General features: G+C 36.5%; 1 non-coding gene and 1 pseudogene across 1 annotated transcript; one reads left to right on the top strand and one right to left on the bottom strand.

Moving 5' to 3' along the window:
* Positions 1 to 2,806: 2,806 nt before the first annotated feature.
* Positions 2,807 to 2,906, bottom strand: LOC128284437 (small nucleolar RNA R71; annotated as a pseudogene).
* A 1,498-nt stretch (positions 2,907 to 4,404) lies between these two features.
* On the top strand, positions 4,405 to 4,511 carry LOC128284523 (small nucleolar RNA R71). Its single transcript, XR_008274948.1, has one exon. It is a non-coding gene; the product is annotated as a small nucleolar RNA R71 (small nucleolar RNA).
* Positions 4,512 to 5,264: the final 753 nt, after the last annotated feature.

The following is a 5,264-nucleotide window of genomic DNA, read 5'->3' on the forward strand; positions in this document are numbered from 1 at the left end:
CATTAGGAGCATCGAATTCACCAATTTTAAGGAAAAATCATCCATAAAATGTACTAAGTATGGGATAGAAATATGTATAATTTACGATTTATCAAATACCCCCACACTTAAGCATTTGCTTGTCCTCAAACAAAATCCTCAACTCATAATCAAAATAAATTCTTCTCAACTTATAATTTCTATCGATAATTGGAAACACAAAAATTTATATACTTTTTCATACCCAATTCTACTTAAATTCATGCAAATTCGGCTAAATTCTTGTCAAAAAAATAATTAAATATTATAAAAGAATTAAATTATGTTGAAAATATGAACATTATGAATTTTAATTAATTTTGTAGTTAATTTTGATTAAATTTAGTTATTTTTGACAGAATTACACAATTGGAGAAAAAGGGCCTGGTGAACACTGCGAGAAGAACAAAACCGAGAGCAATTTAAAGTATCGAGGCCAATTAATTTCCAGCCCAAGACGGTCCAGAAATGTGTATTAATTCATAATTAAATTAATTTTAATTTATTTCCTATTTAATTTAGGTTAAATGAATTAATTTTAATTAATTATGAAGAAAGGGCCTAGTGAACTGCACTGGTTGAACCGAATGAAGTGAGCCAAACCAGCCACTAATTGGGCTGACCAGAACCGTCCATTGGCTGACCCAAACCAGAAAATTAGCTGATAAAATATCCTTGCGAAAAGGCCCTTGGAAAACCTCCAAATTGCATTCAAACCCCACCTTTATTTTAGGCTTTGTAGATTTGCCCCGGCCTATTTTTAGGAAGGTTGAAAGCTTCAACCTTGCCATGTGTGTGGCCGCCCATGGGAGGGCTCTCTTGGCTACTGAAATTGCTATTTTTAGCAGCCCTCTTCAGCTATAAAAGCCACCCTATGCTGCCCATTTCAAAGCATCCATCAACATCCCTAATTCTACAACATTCTCTCATCCTCTCTTCACTTCTCTCAAAGTTTCCTCTCCATTTTTCCATCCCATTTTCCCTTCCTCTTGTTCTGATTTCGTCTCTTGAGAAAGAGGTGTTCTTCAGCCATATTGGGAAGCAATCAAGGATTCATAGAAGCCTTGCTCGGTGAAGACAACAGAGACTAAGAACGGAGCAACAGTCAAGCTGTAGAGAAACACTGGATTTGCTTTCTGTTCCCTTTCTTTTTAATTTCTGTTGTTTTTATGATGAAAATATCTATGAAAAATATTATTTTTGAAATGGTTATTTTAATCAATTTATCTTGAATTTAATTCGTGTTGGGTTGATTATATTTTGCCTACTTGAATTATTAAATTAGTGTTTATGCTGTTATAGGCCTCAGTGAAATGCTTGATTAAGTAAAATCATGCTTAGGTTATCTGGCATTATAATTGTTTAGATAACTAAAGAATTAATTGTTTAAACGGATTGAAATTGCAATTAATGGACTTAGTACTTAATCGATGCATGTTTAATTCTTCTAAGGTAACTGAAAATTAAATCAGCATTGTATTTGGCGATACATATGCCTTGCATAACTAGCAAAATTGTTGTGATTAAATTGTTTCAAGGTATGGCTACTTTGTTACTTCACATGATCTTTTACATGTTTATTAAGTTGAATTAATCGGTTGAATCGACATAGGAATATGCGAGAGATAATTTAATTCAATAAGTATGTATGTGCGATAGCATGTTTACTTTATTAAATCTGTTTAGTCGGTTGAATTGGCATAGGGATATGTTCAAGAGATAAATGGAATTGTTTTAATTAGTAAATATGTTCATAAGTTTGCAAATTACTGGGTTGCGATGAATTTATTCATAATAGCATAAGCACGAATTTAATATTTTTAAGTTAAACAGGTATAATTAATCCAACACAATTATATCATCTTGATTAAATCTTAATTGAAATCGTGCACTAGAACTCTTTTATTTTATTTAAATTGTTTGCTTAGTTTTAAAATCTTAGTTTATAAATCACTCTTTTCAAACCAAAATTTTTTTTACCTCACCAAAGTGTTTTAATTAATTTCATAAATATTGCTTTTTACAGTCCCTGTGGGTACGATAACTCGACATTTACTTGTCACTTTATTACTTGTTACGATTGTGTACACTTGCACATTTGCACCGTTCCAAGTTTTTGGCGCCGTTTCCGGGGGCTGTTTTAAAAAAAACATTATTTGTGAATTTATTTTTACATTTTGGTTCTTTTATTTTCTTGTTCAATTTTACTTAATTAATTCTTCTCTGATTATTTCAGGTGTTTATGAGTATTGACCGAATTATTGACTTACTCCCAATGGACCCTGAAATAGAATGAACCTTTCGCCAATGAAGAAGACAAGGGGACCAGAGAAGGACCGAAGAGATGAATTTCGAGAATATTAATCAAGGAAACGGAACAAACCTTGCTTAAAATCCTTTCCTTATTGCTGATGATAGGGATAGAGCTTTACGACAATATGCCGTGCCAGTTTTTAATGACCTTAATCCAGGTATTAGAAGACCTGAGCTCGAGGCACAACAATTCGAGCTGAAGGCAGTCATGTTCCAGATGCTTCAGACAGTGGGCCAGTTCAGTGGAATGCCTACTGAAGATCCTCATCTTCATTTAATACTGTGTATGGAGGTGAGCAACTCTTTCAAGCTAGCCGGAGTACCTGGAGATGCATTACGATTAAAACTATTCCCGTACTCGCTGAGGGGCAGAGCTCGAGCCTGGTTAAACTCACTGCCACCGAACTCGATTTCTACATGGCAAGAGTTAGCAGAGAGATTTCTTGTGAAGTATTTCCCACCTAGCAAGATTGCTAAGCTGAGAATAATGCTTTCCAACAAATGGATGATGAGTCCTTGTATGAGGCATAGGAAAGATTCAAAAAGTTATTATGAAAGTACCCTCATCATGGAATTCCGCATTGCATCCAACTTGAGACATTTTATAATGGTCTCAACGCTCACACAAGGATGGTAGTAGATGCTTCTGCTAACGGTGCTATCTTATCTAAGTCTTACAATGAGGCTTATGAAATCATCGAGAGGATCGCCAGTAACAATTATCAGTGGCCAACCAATTGAGCAACGTCAGGAAGACGAGTTGCTGGACTCCATGAAGTGGACGCTCTTACTTGCATCCCAGGTATCTTCGATATCTTCAATGTTAAAGAATGTTACCACTAATGGGTCTAATAGTTTTGCAGCTCAACCACCTAACAAATATGAGAATATAGCCTGTGTCTATTATGGGGAAGGACATGTGTTTAAAGAATGTCCGTCAAACCCAGAATCCATGTACTACATAGGTAATCAAAACCAGAACCGAGGAAGGCAAGGGTTGCAATCCAACTTTTACAACCCATCGTGGCGAAATCCCCCCAATCTTTCCTGGAGTAACCAAGGGGCTGGAGGTAGTAACAACTATGCCCAACCTAGACTAACCCAACCGCCTAGTTTTTCACAGCAAGTTCAGAAACCAGTTCAGGCTGAATCGACCAATGGCTTAGAGAATTTATTAAAGGCATACATGGCGAAGAATGACGCCACTCTAAGGAATTTGGAGAATCAAGTGGGCCAGCTTGCTACTGAACTTAGAAACCGTCCACAAGGTGCTCTACCTAGTGATATGAAAAATTCGAGAAATCCGGGGAAGGAGCATTGTAAAGCACTAACATTGAGGAGTGGAAAAATGGTAGAGCCCAATATCATTGAAGCTAAAAAGGAGCATACTGAAGCTCAAGATTCGGAAGAAGTTCAACCGAGTGTTGAAGTTTCTGTTCCACTATAATTAATGCTTGTTGATTTCTGAGTGCCTTCTCGGTATTTTGAAAATGAGTCTCTGACACCGAGATGAATTTGGTTAGCATCTCCTTAAGGTTCGACTTTTTCTCCTGCTGGTATGGTGGTTGCTGAAAGCCTGGAGGGGGTGGTGGTTTCTGATTTCCTTGGCCTCCCCATGAAAAATTTGGGTGATTCCTCCAACTTGCATTGTAAGTATTGCTATAACGATTGTTTTGAGATCGAGGATTATTACCCATGTAATTTAATTGCTCATTCTCCATGTTGTGGCCATAAGGTGGGTATTCTGAATTGCTCGATCCACCTCCATTTGCTTCGCACTGCATTACTGGGTGAAATTGTGAAGAACTAAGAAAACCATTAATTTTCTTATTCAAGAGTTCTACTTGATTAGAGAGCATGGTGACCGAATCGACGTTATAAACACCAACTATTTTCATTGGCTTTGTCCTCATGACTTGCCACTGATAGTTATTCAGTGACATCTCTTCTATAAATTCATAGGCATTTTCAGGTGTTTTATTATTGATGGTTCCGCCAGCAGCTGCGTCAACCATTTGTCGAGTCAAAGGATTTAGGCCATTATGAAAAGTTTGAACCTGTAGCCAGAGTGGTAACCCATGGTGAGGGCATCTTCGCAAAAGGTCCTTATATCTCTCGCATGTATCGTAGAGTGTTTCTAAATCCATCTGCATAAAAGAAGAGATATCATTACATAATTTAGCCGGTTTAGCCGGCGAAAAATATTTTAATAAGAACTTTTCGATCATTTGTTCCCAAGTAGTGACTGAACCTCGTGGTAACGAGTTCAACCATTGTTTAGCCTTATTCCTCAACAAAAAAGGGAATAACCGAAGGCGAATGACATCATCAGAAACACCATTAATTTTAAATGTATCGAATAGTTCCAAAAAGTTTGCCAAGTGAGCGTTGGGATCTTCGTCTTGTAAACCATCAAACTAAACAAATTGTTGTATCATTTGAATTGTGTTAGGTTTTAGTTCAAAAGTATTTGCAGCTACAGTAGTTCTAACTATGCTCGATTCAGTTCCTGTTAAAGAAGGTTTAGCATAATCATACATAGTGCGCGTAGTAGGATTCTGATTTACTGGATTACCAGCAATCGCAGGAGGTATCAGGTTTTCCTAATTTTCAGCCATCTCATTGGTTATGGTTTGAATATCGTCCTCTTGCTCGTTCTCTATGTATGTTAAGCTTCGCCTTATTTCTCTTTGGTTTTTGTGAACTGTGTGATCGATCTCACTATTAAACAGTAATGGTCCTGACGGGTTTCTTCTAGTCATAAATTATAAGAACCTGCTAGAAAAAGGGAAAAAGAAGAATAAGTAATAAAAATTAGAATAAAATTTAAATTGCAGTAAAAGTAAATGGCTAAAGTAATAAAAATCGAGTGTTCCTAATATCTTAGTTTTCCGACAACGGCGCCAAAAACTTGATACGTGATATTTATGACA

Source organism: Gossypium arboreum, chromosome 11, assembly GCF_025698485.1.
Source record: "Gossypium arboreum isolate Shixiya-1 chromosome 11, ASM2569848v2, whole genome shotgun sequence".
NCBI lineage: Eukaryota > Viridiplantae > Streptophyta > Magnoliopsida > Malvales > Malvaceae > Gossypium > Gossypium arboreum.